Here is a 14,559-nt window from a genome sequence, read left to right on the forward strand (position 1 = left end):
AGAAAAATTAACAGGTCTGTGAGAGCCAGAATTCTTGCTGGTTGGTAGGGGGTCAGATACTTATTTTATTCAATAAAATGCTAATTAATTATTTAAAAATCATACGATGCAATTTTCTGGATTTTTTTTTTAGATTCTGTCTCTCACAGTTGAAGTGTACCTACGATAAAAATTACACACCTCTCCATTCTTTGTAGGTGGGAAAACCTGCAAAACTGACAGGGGGTCAAATACTAATTTCCCTACTGTAATTCCATTTACAGTTACATACTTTTGGAAGCTATTTAGTATAATACTATTCTTGCCATAGGTCATTTAGGAGTCAAAATATGTGGTGCACTACGCTTTATGTAACTTTTTTCTTGTTGCTGGTCTTCTTTGTCCTGAATCCTTCAACTTCCTTTTACAATATTGCAATAATTGCTTTGCTGCTATAAGTGTGAATGATGCAATTTCTTTTTAATCACGACCTCCGCTGAGAAGTTTTGTTATTGCCTGTTTGTGTCTTTATTTCTTAGTGCCATTATCAGAAAATTAATGAACTGATTTTAATGAAAATATGTTGGAAATATTGGTTATGTGAAACCAATTCTGATGAGGATCCAGGACTTAAATGTCACAGGTCTGAAAAAAAAAAATCTCCCACAAAAACAATAACCAACTCTTTTAATGTTTTTTTAATCATTGTATTCTGTTGGGAAAGTGTAAGTACACGGACCCACAACAGGGGGCGCAAATGAACGGACAATAGAATAGGTCAAATAACAACACTTTACTGTTGCGAACGTGCACAACAAACACAACAGATTCCACAATAGATCAAAGGTCAAATTACAAGGTGTCGTGTGGGCAGGCTCGAAGATAGGAGACGCCTGTCCAAAGCAGAACCGGAACCACACGATTTCCTCCGCCACCAGACCCCGGGAATACTGGAGCCGCCAAGTCCCGAACTCCCAGGTGGCCACTGCCTCCGCGTGTCGGACCTGGTACTGCTGGCGAGGAACAAAAACACAATTAAACGTGGGTGCGTCTGCACCCAGCAATCTGCACGACAGGGAAGCTACCTCCACCTCTCGTTGGAGAAAAAGTCTGTTATCACTCACAAAAATCACAACAAAAAGGCTTTCTATCAAGTAGTCAGGCTGAGGATATTACCTTTCAGGTAGAACGATATCTCGGCAAAGAGGTGGAGATGACGTCTTGCTGATATACCGATGCAGATCAGATGAGTGGTGACAGCTGTCACAGGTGATGAGTGTCAGCTGTCACCCCGGCTGCTCCTGTGAGGCGGCAGCGCCCTCTGGTGCCTGGAGCCCGCACTCCAGGCAGGGTGCCCTCTGGTGGTGGTGGGCCAGCAGTACCTCCTCTTCAGCAGCCCACACAACAGTATTCATGAAATATGAGTTAAGAAATAAAATATACATTGTTATGATTGCAGTCAATAAATTAGGCCATAATTTGTTAAATCATCAGTCTTTACTTGGAGCGGTAATTGGGGAAATTCTGAGAAACATGTTCCAAGGATCTTCTATATTATACACATTTAATCTAGTTGCAGTTCATTGTGTTGCAGCACTGTTGGCACTGACTTTGCACCTACAGTGGCTTCCAAAAGTATTCAGCCCCTTGGTATTTCATGCATTTTAATTTGTTTATGGCATGCCAAATACAAAAGTAAATCAGTCTTCTCAATATAAAAATTTCTAAAATTATCTTCCTTAGACTCAAACTGAAAGTAAATCTCTGCAACTTGATATAAATTAATTAAAAATATAAAAGCCAAGATGATGGGTTGCATAAGTATTCAGCCCCTTTGGTATTATACCTGTAAATAATCAGTTTAATTGCCAGTTTTCTTCAGACAAGTCAGGGGATGGATACATGAACATTTCCAAGTCACTGAATATGTCTTGGACTTTATTTATATCAGTTATGAAGAAATACAAACAGTATGGCACTCTATGGTAAATCTGTGTGGAGGAGACAGTTCTCAGAAACTGAGTGACTATGCAAGAAGAGTGAGGAAAGCCAGACAACCCAGAAGAAGTTATAGACTTCTGTGGTTGTGACTGGAGAAATTGTGCATAGTGCATGTTTTGCATTTTGTATCCCCAGTTATATAGCTTCATGATAAAGTGGTACAGAGGAGGGTTTTCTTTCACCAGAACATTAAATCTAGGCTTGCATCTCAGATGTACCTTCTGGCAAATTGTAGCTGAACTTTCAGGTCTTCTTTTTAATAAAACTCTGCACACGGACAACAGCATTAACGTTTGTCCCTCCCCCCTTTGGGTTGGCTACACATGACGCTGCTCTGTGCCTAAAATTTTGGACACCCTAATTTTTTGGGGACACCCAAAAGTCCCATTTCTGCCAAAAACTATACTGTCCAGCAGCCCACCTGAAACTGCTGAGAACTCCAGTGGGCCATCCAGCAACTCACCTGACACCACTATGGACTCGGGTGGACTATACAGTAGACCACCTGAAACTGCTGAGAACTCCAGTCGGCCATCCAACAGCCCGCCTGACACCACTTTGGACTCAGGTGAGCTGTCGAGTAGTCCACTTGATGCCGTTGAGAATTCTGGTGGGCCGTCCAGCAGCCCACTTGACACTGCTATGAACTCCAGGGGCCGTTTAGTGGTCCTGCTACCTCCATCATGGAGTCCTGGGGGGCGGTCAGCCTCCAGCCTGCCTCAGCAGGGACCATCTGTGAACTATCTAATCACTCTCCGGACACCGCTGTGGGCTCCTGCTTCTACCTGACCCTGCAGGAAGCTCCTATTATCCTTGTGCTTTGGCTGTGGACCATTGCCAGCCACCAGGCCATCCTCTGAAATGGGTCTTTGGCCCATAGTGGGTGGTCAATCAGCCTCTTAGTGTAGGCATTGATTCATGTCATAACTGGTGTGCACCTGATTTTGTTTTTGGGGGTTCCCGCCTTTTGGCTCCCTCCTCCCGTACGAGTTTTTGTTGTTTTGGGGGGTTTCAGGTCCCCCCCCCCCCCATTTTGTTTTTTGTGTCTGTGTTTTGTTCCTCCTGTTTTTTGTGGTTCCATTTTGTGTTGTGGGAGAGAGGGTCTTTGTGGGGCGTCAAGGCCATCTGTTGGGGGAGATTACTGTTGTGGGTTGCCCCCCATCAGTGCCCCTTTAAGTGTTATTATGTTCTGCAAATGTTCATTGGTTAATGTTCTGATCCCTGTCTGTGTGTCTGTATCCTGGTGGTCTGTCTCCTGTCTGGTTCCCCATGTTCCACTCCTGTGTCCTCACCTGCCAGTCCTGTTGTGTTCTCCTGTTGCACTCCATCACACGTTTGAGTTCCACACTAGTTTCCTGCTTTTGGTTTATAAATGTACTTTGATCATTAGTTACTTAGTTCTTGTTGTAATTTGTGCATTACTTGTTTTCTTTTTTCTCACATTTGTTTTCTACCATTTCTTTTTGTACACATTTGAGTCTCACATTTTGTTTTGCATCTTGTATTATTGTTTCATGAGCATGCTGTCTTTCTATGTTTACAGTTATTGTTATGTTTAATTTTCCCCACTCACTTTTTGAGGTCAGTTTTGTTCAGCCACCTTCCTGTTGTTTTCCACCTGCATCTTTTGTTCCTGCCTCCTTAGTTACACACACCTGTTTAGTTAATCGTTTGACATTTAAGCCCTCACTTGTTCCCTGCCTTTTGCGGGTTCATTCTCCTTCATGCGCTCTGTGAGTATTGTTAGTGCCCTTTGGACCTATGTAACCCCTCTAGTCTTTATCGGTTTTGTGTTCCTATTTGCGTGATTTCCCTCCGTGTGTTTTGCCGCCTGTTACTTCTCATGATTTTCCAGTTTGTGTTGCCACTCTCTGCTCGCATCCCGGTTGGTGTTTTTGTTGTTTGGGCTCAAGCGTTTTTTTTTGTTGTTTTTTTTTCACTGTTGGATTGGACTGTTTTAACGTGTGTTGTTTTTGGGAAAAATAAATGAACCGGACTGGTTCATGGGTTTCATTCATGGGTTTGTGTCAAAACTGTCATCACAACAATACATTCATTTTATGATACTGTGAAATTTTACTGAATTCCAAAAGCAAATGCAACATGTTTCTTGTCTCCTACCATAAAATGTGTAGTTTTAACATGTGGATAACATGTACTTTTAACTGTCTGAGTTGAAGCATATACTGTACAGGGTGGGCCAATAAAATGTTATCACTTTTTGATCGTACACAAGTTTTTGAAATGAGAACTTATTCGAAAATTTTATTTACAGACTTGTAACAGAAGCATCAAATTAACATTTGATACCAAAGGTTTCCTACTTTGTCTCTTGTTTTCCACACAGTTCAATAACTGATGACATGTTCATTCCACACTCCTCTTTTTTGGATTACAGCTGCAACACGCACATTGAAGTTTGTGATGACACATCTCAAGAGGGATGAAAAAGAAATTCGGAGAATCCCTCAAATAATATCAAATAATATGATGCTTCTGTTACAAGTCTGTAAATAAAATTTTAGAATAAGTTCTCATTTCAAAAACTTGTGCGCGATCAGAAAGTGGTAACATTTTATTGGCCCACCATGTATGTGCAGGGGCCTTTTTAGGATCAGGAGATTCCAACACGTTGACATTTGTTTTGTTTGGAGTGCAAGATGAAGTAGAACTGCAGGCTTGCCTTTGGCAGAACAATTTGTTTTCTTGTTAATTTTTTAAGATCTTGATTTATTTAGATGCACAAATCTGACAGTGACGTGAAATCCAACTCAGAGCCTCCAAGGAGGGCTGCAGGAGTGAAGCTGTTGGAGCCACACACTGAACAATGTACAAAAGCATTTGTTCATTTTATTAGTCTGCATGACCCTGAACCATCCCTTAGTTATGCTGCTATAGACTTAGACTGCTGGGGGGTTCCCATGATGCACTGAGTGTTTCTTTCTCTTTTTGCTCTGTATGCACCACTCTGCATTTAATCATTAGTGATTGATCTCTGCTCTCTTCCACAGCATGTCTTTTCCTGATTCTCTCCCCTCAGCCCCAGTCCCAGCAGAAGACTGCCCCTCCCTGAGCCTGGTTCTGCTGGAGGTTTCTTCCTGTTAAAAGGGAGTTTTTCCTTCCCACTGTCGCCAAGTGCTTGCTCATAGGGGGTCGTTTTGACCGTTGGGGTTTTTCTGTAATTATTGTATGGCTTTTGCCTTACAATATAAAGTGCCTTGGGGCAACTGTTTGTTGTGATTTGGCGCTATATAAATAAAACTGATTTTGATTTGATTTGATAATTTGATTTTGAATTTTGATTTAGATAATAAAGCACAGAAGGAACAACACACACCTGGTCATGACACTACAAAAGTTCAGTTATATTTGATCATTTAATATGGTGACATCACTTATGAATGCTGACATTCTTATGCCACTCATGATTTGACTATAAATACCCTAAAAAATCTGCCCTGAGCTTGTATTTATTTTTAACGCAATACATAAAAAACAAATAAATGGTCTGACAGACAGTTATAATAATAATAATAATAATAATAATAAAAAATTATGTCAATGACCAAATATTTATGACCCATTTTGCAGATGAATAGCTCATATCCTATTTTCCATACGAGAAAAATGCATGAACAAATTTCCTCGTCGTATATTTGGTCTATCAAATAAAAACAGTGAAAGTGTTCTTCATTAAATGCTGTGAAACCTCAGCCACTCTAACTATGGTCGCAGACTGCAGTGGCTGCTGCCAGCGCTTTTACCCCTGCAGTTTTAATGAAAGGTGTGTTTCACTTTATCAGCAAATAGGAAAATCGTTCCCGAGACTGCAGGTGGGTGTGTTTTGACACCACAACTTTCATCTGAGCGGATTACGTTTGTGGGTGATAAAGAACCCGATTAGAGAAAGTTTGATTAAAATTAAATTGGTCAACTTTGAAAATAGTAAAAGGTAAAATACAGGTTTGACAGAAAAGCACACTTTTGGGAATCCTGCATGTGCACACAAACACACGAACTAACTTTAGCATTTGTGATGAAGGATTTAGGTTAGGCAGTAAATATTATGTTACATGTTATTTATTGTGTTTGTCTTTGTTGCTTTTAATTAGAAATATGTTTTCTTATACATGATCCAAAGTAAAAACCACAATACTTAAAAAAGCATCACAAACCCAATTCCAATGACGTTGGGATGTTGTGTAAAATGTAAATAAAAACAGAATACAGTGATTTGCAAATCCTCTTCAACCTATATTCAGTTGAATACACCACAAAGACAAGATGTTTAATGTTCAAACTGATAAACTTTATTGTTTTTGTGCAAATATTTGTTCATTTTGAAATGGATGCCTGCAACACATTTTAAAAAAGCTGGGACAGTGGTATGTTTACGACTGTGTTACATCACCTTTCCTTCTAACAACACTCAATAAGCATTTGGGAACTGAGGACAGTAATTGTTGAAGCTTTGTAGGTGAAATTCTTTCCCATTCTTGCTTGATGTACGACTTCAGTTGTTCAACAGTCTGAAGTCTCCGTTGTAGTATTTTGCGCTTCATAATGCGCCACACATTTTCAATGGGCGACAGATCGGCACTGCAGGCAGGCCAGTCTAGACACAGTCAAACGTGTTGAGGCGGAATTGATACCACTGACTGGCCCACACACTCGTCTGACCTAAATCCAATAGATCAGCTCTGGGACATTATGTTTCGGCCCATCTGATGTCACCAGGTTGCATTTCAGACTGTGCATAAGCGTAGTGATGCCCTGGTCCAGATCTCAGAGAAGATCCCCAGGACACCATCCGTTGTCTCATGAGAAACATTTTCAGGCATGCATACAAGCATGTGGGGGCCACACAAACTACTGGGTTCCATTTTGAGTTGCAGCAATGACATTTTGGCAAAATGGACAAAATGGCAATGTCATTTTTCATGTTTGTTTTTGGGGTGTCTTTGAATTCAGCCTCCTGTAGGTTGACAATTTTCATATCCATCAAAAGATGTGGCATCCTATAATTTCTAACACATTAACCAGTCCATATTAGGAAACAGCAGCATGATTTTCCCCCTATTGAGAGCTGATGTATATATGTGTGTATATGTTGTGCATCTGGAAAGTATTCACAGCGCTTCACTTTTTCCACATTTTGTTATGTTACAGCCTTATTCCAAAATGGATGAATTTAATTTTTTTTTTCCTCAAAATTCTACACACAATACCCCATAATGACAATGTGAAAAAAACGTTTCTTTGAGATTTTTGCAGATTTATTTAACAAAATTTAAAAAACTAAGAAATCACATGTAAATAAGTATTCATGCCTTTGCTCAATAGTGTGTTGATGCACCTTGTCTAGAAGCCACTCCTTTGATATATTGGTTGTGTGCTTAGGGTCATTCTTCTGCTGAAAGATGAACCATCAACCTTTTTCATGTTGTCATTATGGGGTATTGTGAATAAAATTTTAAAGGAAAAAAAAAATGAATTCCATCCATTTCATAGCAAGGCTGTAATGTAACAGAATGAGGAAAAAGTGAAGAGCTGTGAATATTTTTGAATACACCGTATATAATGGCATGATTTTATATATTTAAAGCTTGCGTTGATGCATACAGCACATCTTCAGAAATGTTATGATTTTGTCAACAGAATCAAGAGGTGAAGAGTAAACATCTAATATATATATACGAGGGCTGTCCGTAAAGTATAGGTCCTTTTTATTTTTTTCAAAAACTATATGGATTTCATTCATATGTTTTTACGTCAGACATGCTTGAACCCTTGTGCGCATGCGTGAGTTTTTCCACGCCTGTCGGTGACGTCATTCGCCTGTGAGCACTCCTTGTGGGAGGAGTCGTCCAGCCCCTCGTCGGAATTCCTTTGTCTGAGAAGTTGCTGAGAGACTGGCGCTTTGTTTGATCAAAATTTTTTTCTAAACCTGTGAGACACATCGAAGTGGACATGGTTCGAAAAATTAAGCTGGTTTTCAGTGAAAATTTTAACAGCTGATGAGAGATTTTGAGGTGATTCTGTCGCTTTAAGGACTTCCCACGGTGCGAGACATCGTGCAGCGCTCTCAGGCAGCGTCATCAGCCTGTTTCAAGCTTAAAACCTCCACATTTCAGGTTCTATTGATCCAGGACGTCGTGAGAGAACAGAGACGTTTCAGAAGAAGTCGGTTTCAGCATTTTATCCGGATATTCCACTGTTAAAGGAGATTTTTTTAATGAAAGATGTGCGGACGGGTCCGCGCGTCGGGACGCAGCCGACGGGGCGCGGCGGCACAGGAAAAACACCTCCGTGTTGATAACCATTTGTAAAATCCAGGCGGCTTTTGATGGCTTTCAGTGGAGTGAGTATATGAGAAATTGTTTATCAGCTGGAGATGTTCCAACTTGTCCTTAAGGCTTCCAGCAGAGGTGTTTTTCCTGTGGCAGAGCGTCGCGGCGGCTGTGAGCCGACGCTGCAATCCGCCCGTCTTTCATTAAAAAAATCTCCTTTAACAGTGGAATATCCGGATAAAATGCTGAAACCGACTTCTTCTGAAACTTCTCTGTTCTCTCACAACGTCCTGGATCAACAGAGCCTGAAATGTGGAGGTTTTAAGCTTGAAACAGGCTGATGACGCTGCCTGAGAGCGTTGCACGACGTCTCGCACCGTGGGAAGTCCTTAAAGCGACAGAATCACCTCAAAATCTCTCATCAGCTGTTAAAATTTTCACTGAAAACCAGCTTAATTTTTCGAACCGTGTCCACTTCGATGTGTCTCACAGGTTTAGAAAAAATTTTGATCAAACAAAGCGCCAGTCTCTCAGCAACTTCTCAGACAAAGGAATTCCGACGAGGGGCTGGACGACTCCTCCCACAAGGAGTGCTCACAGGCGAATGACGTCACCGACAGGCGTGGAAAAACTCACGCATGCGCACGAGGGTTCAAGCATGTCTGACGTAAAAACATATGAATGAAATCCATATAGTTTTTGAAAAAAATAAAAAGGACCTATACTTTACGGACAGACCTCATAAATAAATATATATATATATATATATATATATATATATATATATACGAGGTCTATTAGAAAAGTATCCGACCTTATTATTTTTTTCAAAAACCATATGGATTTGAATCACATGTGATTACATCAGACATGCTTGAACCCTCGTGGGCATGCAAGAGTTTTTTCACGCCTGTCGGTTACGTCATTCGCCTGTGGGCAGTCTTTGAGTGAGGAGTCGTCCACCCGCTCGTCGATTTTTTTCATTGTTTAGGAATGGCTCAGAGACTGTTGCTTTGTTTGATAAAAATGTTTTCAAAACTGTAAGGCACAACTGAGTGGACACCATTCAATAAATTCAGCTGGTTTTCGGTAAAAATTTTAACGGCTGATGAGAGATTTTGGTCTGGTAGTGTCGCTTTAAGGGCGGTCCACGGCGCCTGACGGCGATCTGCGCTTCGAGGCGGCAGCGTCTCGCCGTTTCAAGTTGAAAACTTCCACATTTCAGGCTCTGTTGACGCAGTAAGTCGTCAGAGAACAGAGAACTTTCAGAAGAAGTCGGCATGAGGAGTTTATTCGGACATTCCATTGTTAACGGTCATTTTGTAATGAAAGAACGTGCGGGCAGAGTCGCATGTCGGGCTGGACCCGACCGCGGGGGGTCGCGGCAGGAAAAACACCTCCGTTGGAAATCTTAACGGGCAAGTTGGAACATGCCCAAGCTGTTAAACAATTTCTCAGTTACTCACTTGTTGAAAGCCATTAAAAGCCGCCTGAATTCTACAAATGGTTTTCAACACGGAGGTGTTTTTCCTGTCGCGGCGCACACAGATTTGCCGAGTCGTCACGGAAACAACTCGGCGAATTTGCGCGTACGTCTTTCATTAAAAAAAATGTCCTTAAACAGTGGAATGTCCGCATAAATTCCTCATGCCGGCCTCTTCTGAATCTTCTCTGTTCTCTCACGATGTCCTGGGTGAATTAAGCCTTAAATTAGGATGTTTTCAGCTCGAAACAGGCCGACGACAGCGCCTGGAAGCGCTGCAGGACGTCCCGCTCCGTGGGAAGTCCTTACACCGACAGAAACACCCCATAATCTCTCATCAGCCGTTAAACTTTTCACAGAAAACCAGCTTAATTTCTCGAATAGTGTCCACTCGGATATTCCTCACAGGTCCAGAAAAAATTTTGATAAAGCAACGCGCGCCGTCTCAAGCAGCGTGTGAAACAAAGGAATTCAGCCGAGAGGGCGGGACCACATCTCACTCAAGGCCTGCCCACAGGGAAATGACGTCACCGACACGCGTGAAAAAACTCACGCATGCGCACGAGGGTTCAAGCATGATTGGTGTAATCGCATGTCATTCAAATCCATATAGTTAAAAAAATAAATAAAAGGGTCGGTTTATTATCTAAGAGACCTTGTATATATATATATATATATATATATATATATATATATATATATATATATATATATATATATATATAGTTTAATGGATGCAAACCCTGTCCAATACTCTGTTCTAGTTGTAAATTTTAAGTGTGCGCATGTTTTGATTATTCAAAAATATGGTGAAAATTTGTTTCTTAGACTCTTCAAATGTTTTACTCAAACCTAATGCAACTTCCCATGTCTTTTTTCTTCTCACTCCAAAACCGGACTGCTCATTGAAAGCAGGACACGTGGTAATCTCAAAGACAAGAAGATACCCTGAACCATGTATTTTGTGAATAAATATGACTTCCTTTTATAACTTCTTTGTAACTCACACAAAGTGCAGCAACAGTGAAAATTAAACATTCTTAAACAAAACCGTAATAATACCACACTTGTTTTGCACTCATCATAAGGTTAGGATTCTGTGCCCTCCAAAAGTATTCGAACACTTGGAATTTCACACATTTTAATTTGTTTATGCCATTTTAAATACAAGAAATACAAAAAAAATTAAGAAAAAAAAATTCTAAAATGATCTTCCTCAAACTCAAACTGAAAGCAAATCTCTAAAACTTGATAATACCTGTAAATAATAATGAGTTTTATTGCCAGTTTTCTTCAGACAAGTCAGGGGATGGAAACATGAACATTTCCAAGTCACTCAATATGTCTTGGACTTTATTTACATCAATTATGAAGAAATACAAAAGTTTCTTTCACCAAAACATCAAATCTGGGCTTTCATCTCAAATGTACTTTCTGTCAAATTGTAGCTGAACTTTCAGGTCTTTTTAAGAAAATCCTCCTCTACACCACTTCGTCAAGAACCTGCATTTTATATTTTTAATTAATTTATATCAAGTTGTACAGATTTGCTTTAAGTTTGAGTTAAGAGAGACAATTTAAAAAATGTATTTGAAATTGAATAAACAAATTAAAATGTGTGAAGTGTTCCAATACTTTTGAGGGCAATTGAGAAACACAGAGGAGCAGCATCTTACATCTTAGTTAGTTCATGTTACAGGGTAACATATGTCAAATGTCATAGAATCCAAAGCACATTATCTTGTTTCACCTTTACTTTGGAGACCAAGCATTCAGCATTGTCAAAACTATTCCATTTATTAATCCTATTAACCAATAATTTGCATCACTTTTTACAAAAATTAGAGCAACTCTTTACCTTTTGACCCCTGTAAAAACTGAAATTGACCTTTGTCACCATTCTTGCTGTTTTTTACTCCAAAACTTCATAACATTCAGTCATAGATAGCCCAAACTATACATTTTTGGAATCTTTATAATCAGACAAACAATGTGATGTAGTTTTCAATTTGACTGGAGCAAATTTATTTTTTTTAAGTGTAGTGTCTAAGGTGTATTTTTGCTGAATTTGATGCTTGCATCACCATCTGAAGGATTGTTTCAGTTATCTGCTGCACAAATAAGCCAACAGAGCATGAACCAGCTGCTGTCTGGTAGCTTAAATGTGTATATAAGGCAACCCCAATTAAAGGTGAAATGCTGTTTTTAACAACCTGGACCTCATTTCTGGCATAAAATATGGTCATTGCCTCACGAATATAAGTTTGGTGTGATTAGAAGTCCATAGTTCAAACGACGTGTTCAGTTCAGAACTGAAGCAAACATTTTTCTTCTTCTACTAAAGTGGATTAGAACTCTTTGTAGTACACAGCATCAACTACTGGACAGGAGGAACCTAGTAGTCAATGTGACTCACTAATTTCAAAATGCAGCTCTTTCAAGCAGATGTGTGGTGCCATGACATGTGAATCATCTGTGTCCAATCAGATTTCAGGGGAGTCCAGTGAAACTCCAGCCTCCACTCTAGCTCCATCCATGCCAGGAAGTGTTCAACATTTGGCATTTCCTGTTTCACTGTGACTGAAAATTTGGCACTTCCTGTTTGAGTGTGAGCGTGCCACTGAGTTCCCATAAGATTCCATGAGATCTCGTCTGTCAATCCAGGAACTGTTTGACATTTGAACATTTCCTGTTTTACTGTGGATTCAAAATTTGGCAGATGCCAGTATAGCTGGCATTAAGGAGCCAAGAAATGGAAAGGCTTCTTTGAGTGTAATGGTATGCTTCAGTGTCTCAAACATGGATGCTTGCATTAGTCAATGTAATATCTTCCATAGTTTGTGCATACATAAACTTCACAGTTTAGTGTCAATGTCTGTTGTTTGACTATAGTCCAAGTCTGGGTGTCCATGACAACTGCCACAGAAAATTTCAGGCCTCTAAGTCCATTATTTGCTGAGATATTCTACCTTGAACATGGCTCCAGAAATGACAGCCATAATTTTTGCCTAAAAAATGGTAGACCCCATGCACACTAAATTGTCCATATCTCAGAAACTACTTGGCCTATAGGCCTCAAACTTCAGATTTGTTGTTCTGAATAGTCTGGGAATATTTGACTAAAATTTAAAGAAAATCTGAGACAAAGTGCATGAGGCCCCTCAAATATTTGTTGAATTGACATGGAATGACCCCTATCAAATATGTTATATGCAGCTGGATAGTGCTGTGAACTGTTTGAAGTATAATTGTGAAAACTAAAACCCTTTTAACCCCTGAGGCAAGCAATTAGTGCAAAATACTTGCATGCTGATATACTGTAAGACAATGTTCAGCCGTAACAGAGTTTTTAAATCAGACACAAAGGTTCATTAGATGGAATTTTTGTGGTCATTAAAATAATATAATACAGTCATTCTCAATGCAGAATCCATTGAGAATGAGTCCACAGTCCTGCAGCTCATCATTTCTGCACATACACCGTACAAATATGTATCACAAATCAGACTTTGATTATACTCAGGAGACAAGAGCAGTGAGAGAATACTGACATCCGCCGATGGTTGACGAGGACTCACAATAAAAGATATGTGATTGACATCATGACCTGGACTTTACCTGGATCCAGATTCCACAACGCAATGCCATAATTGCATACAGATCCAGAATGGTCTGACTGATCAAGATGTTGCAATCTGATATTTAATTCACAAACTAAAAAAAAGTAGTGTCTTCCTGATCTTGGTTTTACAACATGATATCATATCTTTCTGCTGCAGTACCTGCATATTGACCCAGATCACTCCCAACAAATCTTGAGCCAGAATCTGGATCTGGATCACCTCCACAATTCAGTGGAGTCTTCCATGGCCTGTTATCTATCTGGTGAGAATCCATGAAGTAGTTTTGACATAATCCTTAAAAGTCTATATAAAGTGAAATCTTGATCCAGAATCTGGGTCTGGATCACCTCCAAAATTGAATGGGTTCTTCCATGGCCCAATAGCCATCTGTGGTGAAAATTTTGTTAGAATCCGTGCAATAGCTTTGAGGTAATCCTGCTAACCAGAGATGTGAGTAAGTCACCATCAAGTCACTCTCGAGTCATGAATCAGCAAGTTTCCAGTCAGAATGACCTCCAATTGTTTGCAAGCTGACTTGAGACTTGACTTGGGACTTGCTGATTCAGCAAATAACAGAATATTTACAGAGGAATCCTTCAAATGGTGATACAAGCACCAAAGTTGGCACAAATACTCCTTAAACATTACTCTTTTGAAAAAAGTGAGTATTTAATAGGCAGCCAGGTAAGGGTCAATTTAAGAATTACCCAGGGGTCAAAATTTAAAAATGTTCCAATCATATTGAAAGCTACACCACATTATTTGTCTGAACATAAATATTCTAAAAAGGTATAAACTCTTAGAAATGAAACATACCATACATACATTCCACATAACATTGTTAATTAAGTGCAAAACAACACTGTCATTGACATTAATTAAATCAAATGAAACATTATTACTTAAATCCCAAAATATTGTGTTGAACTTAACTGACAAAGTTATGTGGAAAAAGTTACCTTAACTTTATCAATTAAATTCAACATTTTATTTCTTAGAGTGTAGTTTGGACTATCTATGACTGAATGTTATGGAGTTATGGAGTAAAAACAGCAAGAATGGTGACAAAGGTCAGCTTTAGTTTGTACAGGGGTTATTCACAACGCAGATAGGCTAAATCTTAACACAGGCTATTAAGCCTAACCATAGACAAAGAGGATATATGTACAGCGGTCGAAAGTTA

At 39.6% G+C, this 14,559-nt stretch overlaps 1 protein-coding gene across 1 annotated transcript in view; it reads left to right on the plus strand.

Annotated features, from left to right (window-relative positions):
• Positions 1-6,044: 6,044 nt before the first annotated feature.
• fam20ca (FAM20C golgi associated secretory pathway kinase a) overlaps positions 6,045-14,559 on the plus strand; it is a 163,817-nt gene continuing 155,302 nt past the window's right edge. The window contains exon 1 of the mRNA XM_034189534.1: positions 6,045-6,048. The gene's annotated coding sequence lies outside the window, so the exon portion shown is untranslated. The remainder of the gene's footprint in view (positions 6,049-14,559) is intronic.

This window comes from Thalassophryne amazonica, chromosome 16 (assembly GCF_902500255.1).
Source record: "Thalassophryne amazonica chromosome 16, fThaAma1.1, whole genome shotgun sequence".
In the NCBI taxonomy this organism is placed as follows: Eukaryota; Metazoa; Chordata; class Actinopteri; order Batrachoidiformes; family Batrachoididae; genus Thalassophryne; species Thalassophryne amazonica.